This window comes from Phalacrocorax aristotelis, chromosome 3 (genome assembly GCF_949628215.1).
Source record: "Phalacrocorax aristotelis chromosome 3, bGulAri2.1, whole genome shotgun sequence".
NCBI lineage: Eukaryota > Metazoa > Chordata > Aves > Suliformes > Phalacrocoracidae > Phalacrocorax > Phalacrocorax aristotelis.
Genome location: NC_134278.1, coordinates 58,511,651 through 58,527,465, shown reverse-complemented (window position 1 = coordinate 58,527,465; position 15,815 = coordinate 58,511,651). Strand labels below are relative to the sequence as shown.

The window sequence follows — 15,815 nt, the reverse complement described above, 5'->3', positions numbered from 1 at the left end:
TGGCCCATACTTTGGTGGTCTGATGTACCAAACTATACAAGAGTCCTCCGGAATCAAGACTTCATAGACTTTAATATGTATGAGTCATCTGCAGGGAGTTTTGTCCCATGGACTCTGTGAAGCAGGCCTGTGGTAGCTCTACTGAAATATTGAAGAAGATGTAAAAAAAGGATTCTGTACATTTTCTTACAAGCAAAACCTCTTCATAATGCCTCTCTCAGATTTCTAACTTCCTAGGAGTCTGTAAGGAAACAGCTAGTGGGTATTGCCTTGTCTAAAGACTGGTTAGCTTGTTGAAAAGTAGGGGCAGAGGCCTGCAACCTCTAACGCCGATGCAGCTAATGCAACGGAGTGACTAGTTAGACATGTTTTCTATTAAGATTGCATTTATAAATTGTTCATAAAGGATTAATAAATGATTAATATACATCATAAACAATACTACGGCTATGACTTTCATAAATTATACTTGGTTGCACATTAGTTGAGGGTGTCATACATAGTTATAACAAAACCATGGACTTTGTGGATTCTGTAATAGCCTACAGTGTTTACCAACCCTTTATAGATAATTTATAAGTGTAACCTCATTGTAAGTGTGACTATCTAGTCTGCGTGTACATGTGCCAAGTCATGCAAAAAAAATTGCTTTTAAGTAATGTCTTTGCAGAGCCAAAGTCTCCCCACACCTAACCTACATTTTTTCAGCCTGTTGATGACATTAATAATTCAGATTCTCATAAAGATTTTAAAACGTAACTGTTTAATTAGGTTTACCGTGCCAAAAGAAAAAAAAAATTGAATGCCATTCTGTGCAGATATGTTGTGTCCAGACTTCTCTCCCTTCAAAAAAATATTATTCTTTTCAGTCCCACTTATTTTCTTTCTTTTTTTTGCACTAACTCATGCAAAGGTAAGTCCATCCAGAGAGGTTTTGGATAATGTCATGACTGACACATCAATCAATCTGTGATTACACTTAACACTGTAGTGTAGCTGAATGTTTTTTCTTTAAGTTGCAGTTCCTGTCTAGAAGTGCAAAAATTTTGTACATTAAAAAAATACTTCAGTGACTACCCTGCATGAGCACACCCAGCCATCAGGTGGCAGGAAGGACCATAAATATGTTTGCGAAGAATAATTACCCTACATTCTCACAACAGCCCAATCCAGCAAATAATAAGCTGTATGAAAAAAATACGATGCTTCATAGGAATTTAGTCATGCAACTAACCTTAAGCATTTGAAGGTGATCAAAGCAACAGTGAATATTTGTATAGACTACGCAAATTTCCCCACAATAGATCTATTTGCCTATAGCTATAAGTCTTCACCCCCAACAAACCTCTCCTCTCTCTGGACCCCTCCCTATGAAAGCTGCAGACACCAGAAAGTGTCTGCCAGATGTTTCCTGGAAATGGGCATTTTTACCTTACATCGAAGCCAGAAGACTATTTCTCTTTCTGGAGTCAGGGCTGTTACAGCCCCTCAGTAGCACACTGGCCTTCTCACCTGGTGTAAGAAGTTGAAGAATGGGTATCTTTGGAGTAACTTTGCTTAAAGTAATAGATTTATTCCTGAATTACTAAAATTGGAATCCGTCATGTTATTGCCAGAAGGCCTTTAAGCCATTCTAGTTACCATGGAAAATTCTTAACCTCTAATCTCTCATCAGAGACGCAGCATGAATGAATAGGACTCATTGTCTGGCTCTATTTTATCATTTGCAATACCTTCAGAAGAATCATGATGGACTAAAAATATTTTACAAAGTGCAGACAGAGGATGAAAAAATGTATTCATTGAAAAAGAGAGGGATAAACTGGCTTGCAGGAACTGAGTATTTGTTACGCATTTGCCAGATGAAGATAAAATGGATCAAGGAGGAGCTAAACATAAAGTTCAAAACTTGGCTCTCTGGTTAGGACATCATTACTCTAGAGGTGGTTGTGTTTGCATACAAAGGGTGGAGTAATCCAAAACATTACAGGTTAAAAGCACAAGAAAATTTCCAAGTTACAGAGGAAATATAATCACACATTAAAATATTTATAATTACATATGTAAATAAAACTTCACAAAGTCCAGCTTTCTTCCATCCTTGAACTTATTCCCAGATGATTTTCTGAAATAATTTTTTATATTTAGAAAATTCCCTTGCCCTCAAATCATCTTTTGGCAGTTAAGTTGAATGCTATGATTAGGACTAAATGATCTTCTTTTATTCAGGATAGTCTTTTAGTGCTTACCAGTGAAAAATTACATATCTTTACAAGACATGTATTCTATTTCTATTTCTGAGTAATCAGTAAAATGCTGTGTTGTTTCCTCTGCTCATAAAATAGACCTGATATCTGTCACAGAAATGTTATATTTCTTAGTGCTTTATAATAGTAAAAGCAAATAAATCCTAATGAAAGCCCCAACTTCAAGTCTTAAAGAACTTTGAATAATGTGGTTGAGAAGGCTTTCAAGGAGCGTAGCGATTATGTATTGAACCAGTTAACAAACAAGGTCAACTTCAGAAAGCAAAATAATAAACAGACATGAAATTTGGTTCTGGTAAGATTAGATATCATCCATGGCTCAGGTCAAACTTGGCTGCAATAAAAACGATGATGAAATCAGGTTTTGACAAGTCAACATGTAAGTTAGACCCTGTAAATTCTTATCCCCAAAATATGTGGGGTAAGAATAAATACAGAAGGAGCCTATTCACTACAAAGGCAGCTGCTGCACAGTTAAAACTTTTCAGGTATAAATTGTTACGGTCTTTGAACTTGCCTAAAACCTTCAAGCCATCTGCCCCTGTATGCAGCCACATTAGCAGAGCAGTTCTGTTGCTCACAGTGAAGGTCAACCAGATTACAAAAAAGTTTTACTTCTTGTGAGAAAACGGATAAAGAGTTGAATCCCTTTGTAGAACTGTGTAAGTGGATGATGTATCTATCATTAACGTCTCCTATACTGGAAACATTTAGAGCTATTTTTGGACAAACTCGGCTTGCTATTTACTTTGTTCTCTGTTTGAGTACAGTTTTAGTGGACATAGACAATGTCTACACTGCAAGGTGGGGATTTGTTGTACTCTCCAGTGTATTTGCTGTCTGTTTTCTTTCCAACATCTGTGGCTCAAACATTGTTCAGGGAAATGCAGAGAAATGGTCTGATAAGCCTTGAAGCTATGAAAACTAACAAGAGCTGTTGATATGCATTGGGCATGCCGATATGGTGGTGTTCACAGTCCGTATGTCAAGGAAGATTTCATTATCCTAAATTCAACAAACAGCTGCTTCCTTCATAGACAGAGAAATACATCTGTATGAGCTTTATTGATGATTACTGTGCTGTTCTTGTAAATCCTGCTGGTATTTGTAAAGCCTGTTAATGAAAATTGGTGCATTAAAGTAGATTTTGCTATTCATCAAAGAGGAAAAAAACAGGAAAATACTTAGTAGGACATCTTTGTGACATTCTTAAGATGTGCTGGTGTTTGTAGTGGTCAGGAGAAGTACTGCTGGGTTATACAAAGGCTAGAGTTTGGAGGTCTCAGAGATTCAGATCTCAGAGATTAGAAGCTGAGACATCTTCAGATTAAATCTGTAGTTTTATTTCATCATAGTTTGTAAAGTATGGTGAGCTGTAATGGTTTTGTGCCTGTGTTTAGTATGGTAGATAACAACTTTTGCTGGGGTTAAATGGACAGTACACAATGTTTTCTGGCTGAGGACAGCTGATGACAGAACATGGTAGCAGAAAGCTTTGTAAGAGCTGCCAGAAACAAATACAACCTTCTTTGCATTAAGAAGTAGCAGCGGGACAGCAGTGCTCAAATTGAAGATTGCTCTGTGTGTATTGTGTTACTACTAGTCCATATTAGTAAGTACACTATCTCTATGTAGTAATTACAATATATTATTGTTTTGATGAATTTTGTTAGGTGCGGATTAGAGAAGCTGATCCCAAACACAGTGCCAAGAGAAAAAAGAGGCAGCGGTGTTTCAGGGTGATTATCTTTGAAAGTTCAGGAGATCTTACAGACTCAGGGAAATTAAATTGTACCAACTTCAATGGTTGTGGCTTGCTGTGTCATGGGAAATAAGTTACTTCCATTTTTCTAATTAGGAATTGCTGAAATCTATGCAAACCTGCCAAGCTTCTGTACAAGTTTTGTCAAATACAACCATGTAACCACTTGTTTCATTTTTCAAGCTCAAACTAGCAAGAGCAGGCTGCTTGGAGGCTGAACGATCACACAAGGTTTCAGTGATAAAAGATCAGGGTCTGAAAGCATTTGTAGTTCCAGATGCCTTGGATGCACAGAGGCCTCTACAGGCATTTTTTTTCTTCTGTTATCTCACTTTTCCACTAAAACTTGCTCCCATCAGGCAGTACCATTTTCTCATGCAAGCAGAACTTTTCCTGTCTAAAGAAAAATCTGCCCTCACTGAAGGGTCAAAATAGAGCTTAGCAGCTATGTTTCTTTCTTTTTACTTTTTAATCCACAGTTAATATACAGGAAACAGTTATTGTATAATTGTGTAGATATCATGGATATTTAATGTTCCTGATCTTTTTTACCCTGTTCCATCTGAACTGACTTTTTTGTATGTGTGTGACTCTTTCCCTTTCATTTTAATTTTTTCTTTCAGTAACCTGGAATTCTGGTCTTTAGTTTCCTCTTACAAAATCACTTTGTACCAGTATAATTCCAAATCAGATATGGAAATTAATTTACATATATGCCATTAATCAGGTAAGATTTAACCAGTCTGAATCCACCCAACGATTTACTTCTGAACTTCATCCATGAAAACTAATAAAAGTTATCTCACTGTCAGCTTTTCTCATTATTATGTAAAAAATATTCCAAATGTATTTCCAAAGATTTCAATGAATTACTTATAAAGATACCAGCATGAAAGAAGGAGATGACTCAGGTGTCCTGATTTTCTTCTCTAAAATGAAACAAGAGTGTTATATTAATAAAATACCATAAAACAGTCCTCAAAAAGCATAAGTACTGCTATACAGGGATTAATATTGCCACTTACTATTCATGATATGATTCGTATCAATAATCTTATGAAATTGTTAGAACTGCAATCAATATTATCTGAATTAACATCTTCATATTTTTCTAGTATTGGAATACGTACATTGACAAACCTAACAATTTTTTGCTGCTCTGTTTCAACTCATTAAAAAAACAAAGATACCTGATAAACTCCAGAATATTAACTTTGTCAGTTTGGTAGCACCAATATTTTTCATTAACATCTTTGTTCAAAAAGTGTCTATCTATATAGCTCTTCAATTAAAAATATCATAAAAAGAAAAGAGAAACTTTCAGTTTGTATTGTAAGGTTAAAATGATTATTACTATCCCATGAATATTTTTCATATTTAAACAGAATATTATTAGACTAAAAGTATTCTGGGCTAAGATCCTTTGAATATTTTTCTGCAGAACAAGAGAATTAAGCCCATCCCAGTAGCCCAATGTCACTTATCATGGGCACTGAGAAGTTGCGGTCCCTGTGTTATCACACAGAAATTTTGGTTTTTGTTTGAATCAGCCCCTGCTGTCAAATCCGGGAAAATCTACCACCTGCAGCATGTGCAGGAAACAGTAAGCAGACTTGAACAGAGTTCTCAGACCGCAGAAACAACATTGTTATCCTAGAAGCGGTGTTAGAAAACATAAGATCATTGTCTTGCAGAAAGGCTTAATGAAACACCAGGCTGAGGATAAATTCATGTTGTACCTAGTGCTCTATAGCACTCTAAGCACTTCCAGCAGGCAGTGATTTTATATGCATTTAGATTTCAGAATAATTAAAAAGAAACATGGATGAGTTGGGAAATTACTAAAAAGCATGTTGAGTCTTCTTACTCAGTTTGACTCAAATCTAGCCCAGGTGAATATTTTCAGAAGTGTTTACTTCCGTGGGGACGTTGCGATGAGCTAAAGCATCAATTTGAAATGCATAGCTAGTCCTCACAACCCACTTGCATTCTCAGTATGAAATAAAATAGCCAGATTTAAATGATTTGACTTCCTCTGCAGTCAATAGAAAGGACCCAGCTGAAAGAGAGTGCTAAGTATTCCTGAAGGACTCTGAAAAGCTGCTTAGAGAACTGAGACAAGATGTTGAGCAGGAAGTCAGCCACAGGCTGATGGCGAGGAAGCACAGATGCAGAAGTGGAAGTGTGGGCCAGCGCCATATAGACTTTATGCCCTGTTCAGGAAATGGTGCGGAGTAACTATCCCTGCATCAACTATTTCAGGCTCGTTCAGTATAACTTGGACCAGTATTGACCAGGCTGATAGATGTCATCATCCACAGAATCAGAGTCAGATCTGAAGCTCCACAGCATTCATGTAGCTTGTAAATTTGTGACAGTAAAACAAAGTCACACCAACACATACTCAGCATGATGTGTACAAACCCTGCATATAGCAGTCTCCATTGCAACACTGCTGAGTATTTATAGTGTGTTTCTGACCGTTAGTTTGACACATTTTACACTTGAATGTGACTTTTACCATTTTCAAGGGATTGCACAGCTGCAACTCCACCAGATGACATAGGAAAAACTGTGTCACAGGTTTCAGTGTTCACGTGTGGCAAGATCTCCATTTGCTTGAGCTATTCTTACCTCACAGACATTGAAAACCACCTTTTTTTCCTGTCTGAAAGGTTCTATTTACTTTTTTAAATGAAAAACATTTGTCACAGGACCATGTTATATGATTCTGATAAACTTTAGTTCATAAAGAGTTCATTCATGTCCTTGCAGTTGATGATGGTTATTAGAATACCTAAGGCTATATTCAGATTTGATAGATCAAACTCTTTTCACTTTACATGCAGTAATTAATTTAACAGTAGGTGAAATTGCTCTCTCTTTTTGTGGTGTGATATTATGCCACTCAGCATGGACCACAGATTAGTTTTATTAAAACTAATTTCATCATGCACTACTGTCATCTAAGTACAGAAATAATAAGATCTAACTTATCTTGGGCACAGAGTGGATTACAGGTGTTTTGTACATTGTCTGCATCCCGCGTTTGAGCATTGTTTGAATTATTTCTAAGAAACAAGATGCACAGTTTCTCCTGTTCTTTTTTTTTTTTCTACACTGTGCCTCAGAAATAATTTTGAAAAATGAAACTACTCAGGGATTCCAGTTTTAGCTAATTTTAGATTTCAAAATGAAAAGGAAAGAATTTGAACAACACTGCAAAAAATGTGTTTCAACATTTTCATAAGAAACTATTACACTTTTCCAAACGCAACTTATTAGGGCATTTAGGCAGCATTTGCAAACTGGAATGGAAAATGTTAACACTGCCACATATCCAGTATAGGTGATGCAGGTTCAAATCTCCTTGATTCAGAAATGAAAAATAAGCTATTCACAAACTTCTATTCTGACAATACAAGTCTCATGGCAACAGGCTAAAAAGAAACTTTTTCACCTGCATTAATAAACAAACCACAGTATCAGACAAGCTGATATTAGCAAACGTTTCAAGTGCATGTCCTTTGCTCTTGTGAGCTATTGCTGACACAACAATGCCCTCCACTTTAGTAAACTGCAGCCTCCTAAGAACAATTCAAAGCCATTTAAAAAGATTCAGTGCATAAGTTTGGGTAAATGTATGGTTTTTATTAAGTTTTCAGAAGCACACCCTGAGGAATAATATTATGATGCCATGCTAGATATTTTTTAGCTAGTATGAAGGAGAGTACCTCATGTACTGCAAAAGAAACTGTAGCAGTTTAAACCAGTTAAGGTGCTAATCCATAGATGAATAGCATAGAGGAATAGTCACTCTTTCACATGTTAACTACATGGCATGCAATGCTACTAAAGCATAGAGGACTACCTGCATATACGAGTATATGTGTATATATAATGCAAGAACATATGAATATATATGTGTATATATAATGCAAGAACACCTAATTTAGGATGGCAAAATCACCTCAATAAAAAGATCCATCATTTGGCTAATCTTATATTTAGTACCACTTCGTACAATATATATACCAGCCTATAAAATACATATAAGATGTACAAAAAGTATTACGCAGATTCAGTGGGCAGCACTACAGTTTTGAACTGATGGTATTATTAGGTGGTAACAAGTAATTTTCCAGATATCACACTATTTCTTCCTAAAACTCTTTACATAAGCTTTTGTTTCCTGTGATTTAATGATTTAATTCGCTTTCTTCTTAGATACAAATATTTTAATCTGTTTTTTTTTTTTTTTTGTAGAAGATATAGCAGTTAACAAATAAACCATGTTATTCAGTGATGTAACAATGGCTGTTTGGTATTGCATTTTCCAGTGTAGCCTTGTAAAAGTTTATTCTTTTTAAGAGTTAAATCAAAATTAATATAAAGAAAAACAATGCAGCCCGATGCAAATATTTCCTTTTTAAACAGTCTTTGTCTCTGCATTTTACTTCAGGTATTAAAGCCCAAACATAAAAGAGGTATTTTATAAAAGACAACATAGAAAACCCAATTAACTGAAGTGTAGGATCTAGTATCTGGCAGGCACCCTTAAAAATTAATCCTAGATCAGCTATGTATTAATGATAGTTTAGTGACAGTTCACATCAGGTGTCGGCTCCACTGTCACTGAAGACTTACGTTTGGATGTTTTGCTCCATCTCACGGGGTTGTGCAAAAAGGACCATTGCCTTTCAGTTCAGATTTACACTGATTAGTCCCAAGATAGGTTGAATGTGGGGGGTCTCTTGCTCTGCTCTCACCCAGGACCACTGGTAGTTTGCTCACTTCTCAATGAGAATGCGGCCCTCTCGGCGGCCGAGCACTGACTGGCAGGGGAGCAGCTCTGCAGGAGAGGACCTGGGGTCCTGGTGGCCAGCAACCTTCTGGCTGTGTTAGGAGGAGTGTCACCAGCAGGCCAAGGAAGGTGATCCTTTGTTTCTGCTCATCACTGATGAGAGCATACTTGGAGATTTGCATCCAGTTCTGGGCTCCCAGTACAAGAGAGACATGGACATCCTGGAACCAGTCCGGCAAAGGCCAACAAGCTGGTTACGTCCTGGAGCACAGGACATCAGAAGTGAGGCTGAGGGTGCAGGGCCAGTTCAGTGTTAATAGCAGAAGGCTTGTGGGGATCCTGCTGCTGCCTGTAACTACCTAAAGGGAGGGCCTAGGGAAGGCAGAGCCAGGCTCCTCTTGGAGATCCACAGCAGAAGGACAAGAGGCAACAAATACAAGCTGGAACACAGTAAACTCTGACCAGATGTAAGGATTTATTTTATTACTTTTTTAAACCAGGCCAAAGACTACAATAGGTGCCCAGAGATGAGGTAAAAACTCCATCTACCCTTGGAGATATTAAAAATTTGACGAAAAAAACACCCGAACAATGTCATCTAATTGGCTCTCTTTTGAGAAGGGACTTACACAACGTGACCTTCCAACCTAAATAATTTTGTGATTCAAAGGGTCTTTCCTTGAAAACTTAGAAGTGCTGTTGCAGTTCTTCAAAAAACAAAGAGAAAAATACCAGCCAAAAAAACAGACAAAAAAAGCCCAATTAGAGAATGGATTGCCTTCCTGCAACATGAATATGAAAATCCTACTATAACATACTGGGGAGTATGGGACTAGTAAAAGCACAGCAACTCAAATCTGACTTGTATGCTACTCTGCAGGGAAAACATGCTCCCAGGAATCAAGAATAGGTTTTTAACTTACCTGCTTTCTGCCTTGATACAACCTGGACATGTCTCCTTCAATGAGACAGGGAGGAAAGTGTTGCTTTAGAGTGGCATAAATATTGGCTCCAAAGATTTTGTAGAGATTTTTAATGATGCAGCTACAATTAGGGCTCCTCACTATCTTGCCAAGGAAATATCACAAGTAACCGGGAATAAAAAAAAATGAAAGTGATCAAAAATTTAGGAAATTTATTTCAAAATGTTTTCTGTCTTTTACATTCATTCCATTTGAATCATATCATCACAGTACTTAGGTGTGCATATTTTATTTACAAGCATTTCATGCTGGCTAGCTAAAATTTCACTTAAGGAAAATCTCTTCGGTATCCAGCTCTGTACCAAAGACCCTCCAGTTTGCAGCCAGGATTAAGATGAAACACTAGGAGCAATGATCTTTAATGAGCGCAGCTTGAGAGGAGTAACTAGAACAGAACTCTATCTCTGTAGACTGAATCAGTGATTGAAAACTTTATTTAAGAAACTGTCAGGGAGTAGATTTACCATTCTAACTGTAGTGTGTGTGTCAGTTTCTTAAATTAAGTTTTCAGGAGCTGATTTAGCCTGGGGAAATGCAGAAACCTGGTTGAAGCGTCTCTTGGGGCTGCTTATACTAAATTTTTTGTTTGTGTTTAGTGCTAATGCAGAGTTAGAGGAACTCCACTGTCAAGATGTTAGAAGATCGATGCTTTTATTACTTTGAATTGGAAAGCTGGTATACACAATAAAACAGTCACAGGGGGAAGAATGGTACAAAGAGCTCTTCTTTGATTTCCTGGTGCTTAAGAATATTGCAAAACACTCTGAATTCAAAAAAGTAGAGTTCATTTTTTTTGGTCAAGGAATAAACATAGTATATCTGGTTTATTAAATATAGACTAGGTAAAAATATTTTAAAGGAAATGTATATCTGCCCAATGGAAAAATATAAAAACTTCAATAAATAATTCATTTTTGCAGTAGCTATATAATCACTTTGCTATGAAGTGCCAGAATTACACCACATGTGCTCTGTCTCTTCCTTTGGAGTAAAACTCTCATAAAATACTTATGAGAGGTCTTTTGTTTGCTCAAAGACACATAGCTTTTACATCAATATCACTGATTTTTTTTCTTTCTTGACTAAAAACATTGGAAGTATTAAAGCTTCCCTGAATGCCTAGTACCAAGCAGTTTTCTACAACATGCATTAGTGCAATTCTGACTTAACTGGGAGTTGAGTTTTCCCAGAGAAGGTAGCAGTAAAGCCCTATATGCTTCCAACCTAAAATAAATATTTTAATTTAATCTGAAAGAGTGATCTATAAAGCATTATTACATTTAAGGCATACGTCTTAAAAAAAAGATCTAATCTCAAAAATGAATGGCAAAGTTAAGCCTGAATATAAATATATAGTCTAGTACTCAAAGTTTAAGAAATGACAAACTCCTTGGTTCTGCCCTAGTGAACCTCAGCACTACAATATAGTATTAAACACACGGTATTTATCACCTAAGCTGAGCACAAAACATCCTGTAAAACTTCATCATTAAGTTACCCTCACATATTTTTCAGTCTTTTAATCTGTAGAGTATTACAGCCTAATTCAAGATAACTTCAGAATTTAATTTTTTATACTCCAAATAATTCCATTAAATTAATGGGACTCTCGCAGTATGTAAGATTAAATTTGTTACACTGAGACCAGACATTCAGATAAACACTTTCCAAGATGTACGCTGAACACATTGATATATCTTTCCGTATTGATGGTGACATGGGTATCTTTTTCATTCTGGCTGTGGTTTTCCTGCGATTTTCGGTAAACATACTGTGATTCCTTAGCGTACTGAAAAGAATGAGACAAAGTTTAATATTGTCAAAACCATTTTTGTTCTGACCTACCCATAAGGCATCCTGTACAAAGGAAAACTATACCCAGAGAGAAATTTCAATAGTTCGTGGTCATAATGGAAAGAAGTATCAAGTGATGCTATGCTGTGGTCTGTTGTGCATCCAATACTATTATATTTTGATTAATTACATGAATGACTAAAAAGAGAAAAGATTTATTAAGTGTATACTGAGAGACTACAAGTATGTTTGAGGAAAGGAGTAACATCCAAAATCATCTTGAGAAACGTGACGTTTGTCCTGGAGAGTGCTATTCAGCAAGGAAAAGTGGAAAGTACAATACTTAGGTTGAAATAATGCAAACGCAGTATGGGTAATAACAGCCTGGGCATTGCTCTTTCATGAGGGAGTGGAAGGAAGGTTATCATGGTTTGCAAATGGAATAGAAGTCGACACTGTCGTATTGCTGCAGAAAAGGAGTCATCCTTCTCGGTTGTATAAACAGGAGGGCAGTCTGCAGTACTGATGCACTTTGTGTTAGCTTAGTATTGGCAAGGCTTCAACTCAAAAGACTTCAAGAAAAACTGAGGACTGACTGGAGAGGAGCCAGAGGGGAGCAATTAGAATGAGCAGATGTCTGAAAACAAGACCTATGAAGAAAGATAGAAGGAACTGGGGTTTCCTAGCTCAGAAGAGAGAAGACTGAGAGCATAACTAGCTCTTGAAAAGAACTGAGTAACCTGTTTCCCTGCCTATAATGGAGAGATATCCATCATTGACCCAGCAGCGAGACTACATTGCAAAGAGGATACAAATTAGAATTTGGGGGAAAAAGTTTCTGAAGCCAAGGGAGAGGAAATAATTGGAAAAGACTGTCTGGGGACTCTGTGTTATCTATTGTTGTTGGCATTTAAGAACAAGATAGACAAACTTCTGTAACCTTTTCATACATATTTGGGCTGGAGACATACACTCATTAACCTACTGAGTCATTCAGCAATGTGAATCTATGATCCTAATGAATAAAAGTATGGTTCTGGAAATACATAATATTTATAAATATGTAACACTTATCACCAGTTGTTCCACTGTGAATTGATATATTTAATATAGTAATTGGAAACACCCAACATGTAAAGCATAAACATAACTGAATTTAAATATAACATTTTTTCCTGGGGTTTTCTAACAGATAAGAGCAATTTTAATGCAAGAAAAGGGAGCCTTATTTATACAAATAATTTTAAGTGGATGTCTCACTATAAAATTTTTCTTCTCTTAGGTTCCCATCTTTTGATAGGACGATTCCTATAGTACTGCACAGTCCATTCTGTGAAACTCTTGAAACAGAGTATGACCTGTAATGGCTGGAATGTGTTTCTCTAGATTTGGTTGCCTGCTTCTGAGATAGTCCTCTATATAGTTAATGGACCTGAAAAGGCACTTTCAGGGTGTAAGTCATCTCACCAGGTGTAGAAGTCTTCTTCAGTATGAGGTGAATCATACCTTAAAACATCCTTTGTTTGAAAGTCCTTTGGTGTTAGAACACATCTAGATACTCATCCAAAGGTAGATCTCTGCATTCAGTTCAACTCCATATGCTTAAGAAATTATATCAGAAGTATAGATATCCTGGAATACATATCAATCAGATGAAATATAAATAATATTATGTATATATATAACCTGCAAGCCAACTGCAAGTTCCCTGCAGTTAGATGCGCTAAGATGACGCTTCACCTAGAAATACCTGGCATTAGAACAACTATTTGATAAGCTGGAAATTCCCTCATGCATAAAAAAATAGTTTTAGATAAATATTGTCCTGGTTTCATCTGGGATAGAGTTAATTTTCTTTCTAGTAGCTGGCATAGTGCTGTGTTTTGGATTTAGTATGAGTATAAAGTTGGTAACACACTGGTGTTTTAGTTGTTGCTAAGTAGTGCTTACACTCGTCAAGGACCTTTCAGCTTCTCATGCTCTATGACTGAGACGGCTGGGGGTGCGCAAGAAGCTGGGAGGGGGCACAGCCAGGACAGCTGACCCAAACTGACCAAAGGGATATCCCACACCGTGTGATGTCATGCTCAGCATATAAACTGGGGGAAAGCTGGCCAGGGGGCTGCTGCCTGGGAACTGGCTCGACATGGGTCGGTGGGTGGTGAGCAACTGCATCGTGCATCACTTGTTTTGTATATTCTATTATTATTATTATTATTATTATTTTATTATCCCTTCCTTTTCTGTCCTATTTAACTCTCTTTATCTCAACTCACAAATCCTACTTCCCGCCCTGTCACTGCCTGATTCTCTCTCCCATCCTACTGCGGGGGTTGGGGAGTGAATGAATGGCTGTGTGGTGTTTAGCTGCCTACAGGTTAAACCACAACAAATACATAATATTGAATTTCCTTTGGAAGAATACTGACATTCTGCTTGAAAATTAAGAGGATTATTTTCTTTGACGCATATATGATTCCAAAACTTATTGAGCTTTTTGAAAGCTTGGCACTAATCAGCTATGAACTCATGTAACTTGAGAAATTTAAGGACTCTGAGGCAAGGTTCCTCAGGGTCTGTGATACTGGAAAACTGATTTCTGGGTTGACCAACTAAATGGTTGATTGATGGGTGCTTGCGACCTCTGGGTAACTGCAGCAGTGCTGTAGTCAGTTCCCAGCCTTATGCCAGTGTTTTGCTATGGCTGTACTGCCCTGGATTAAAACTCAAAAATTCCAAACTTTCACTCTGGAACTAACCACCAACTTCTCTGAGAAGCATCTGATAGCCAACCCCAAAACTGGAAAGAAAACAAGAGAGATAGTATATTTGTAATAATATAAAAATATTCTGCAGAATTCGTATTTAGCATAACAAAGTTGATTTACATAGCCACAAAAAAGTAAAAATATATTAAAAAGCAGTAAATTTTGCAGGAAACTTTTACTTAATTCTGTAAAGGGGAATTGGTTTGCAAACTGAAAACTACAGGCTCACTAAAAGGAAACATAATGGAAATTTAAGGCACTTGGGTTTGTTGGGTTTTTTGACAACATTAGCTTGAACACAAATACTAAATTGCCACAAAGAAAAAGAGGAAGTAATGAATGCTCAGTTATAAAAAAACCTCAGATACAGAAAAAAAGATATTTAATATATTAATACTAGGCAGAAAAACAGTGTTATAAACAAGTAGTGAAGCATTCAGAGAGATGAAAAGGGCAAATTTTATTTGGGACATAATCAGACTTTAAAAAATAAAGTGCAATAAGTTTGATAAAGTGTTTTTATTAACTATTTTATTAAATATTATTAAATAAGGGCAGAATAGAGATAAAATGGGTTCCAGAAATTTTCCCCCCCACCTAAATCTAAAGCCAGTACAATTTCTTGAAGCTTAGCTTCTCTTAATGTTCAATGTAGTCTTAAAATGATTTGTTAAAATACAGTAACACAAACAAAAATTATTGGAATCAGAAATAGCTTGTAGTAGCATTGAGCATGTTTGGTCATGTTTCATTCAGAAGCTTAGAATATAATATCACTTGATTTTGAATCTTTAAATTGTAATCTGCTTGCAAACAAAGTGGCCTTTGATATTTTCTAGATTTTGCAAAAGTGAGCCTACCTGTAATTAATTTAGTCTGTGGTTAGTGAGGCAGGTAACCATGTGTATAAATTCTGTTTTCTTTGTATGAACCCAAAAGTAATTTTCCTAGTTCCCATTTTCAGATGATGAGTTTCATATCTGTTAAGTCCTAATTTCCTACTCACTATTATTTCACTTCTTAGCTGCCAACATATCTGTTGTGATCTTTATCCTGAATAATTCCAATCTCTACTTAATGTCCTTTGCCACTAGCTCTAACTATCAGCCAATACTCATGTAACATGCCTACGGATGTATTAGGTCCAGTGGCTCTTGATCCCTGCACAGAGTTCATATGCTTTTGAAATATCAGCAAGTAAGGCTCCTGCTTCTAGCTTCAAACTGGATATTAATCAATGGACTAACATACAACATGTCCTCCTGATAATCAGCAGACCAAAGTTTATGACTTCTGTTCTACATGCAAGGGCCATGTCCTGTTCAATATTGCAACTCTCTAAATCAGTCATTAGTGGCAGTGTTTCCCAGGTAGTGACAAACACTATCACTGTATCTCTGGATATAATTCTGTGAAATGGAGCTTCTGATATTACCA

General features: G+C 36.6%; 1 protein-coding gene across 2 annotated transcripts in view; it reads right to left on the bottom strand.

Annotated features, from left to right (window-relative positions):
- NKAIN2 (sodium/potassium transporting ATPase interacting 2) overlaps positions 1 to 15,815 on the bottom strand; it is a 557,051-nt gene that overhangs the window by 85,538 nt on the left and 455,698 nt on the right. The window lies entirely within an intron of this gene.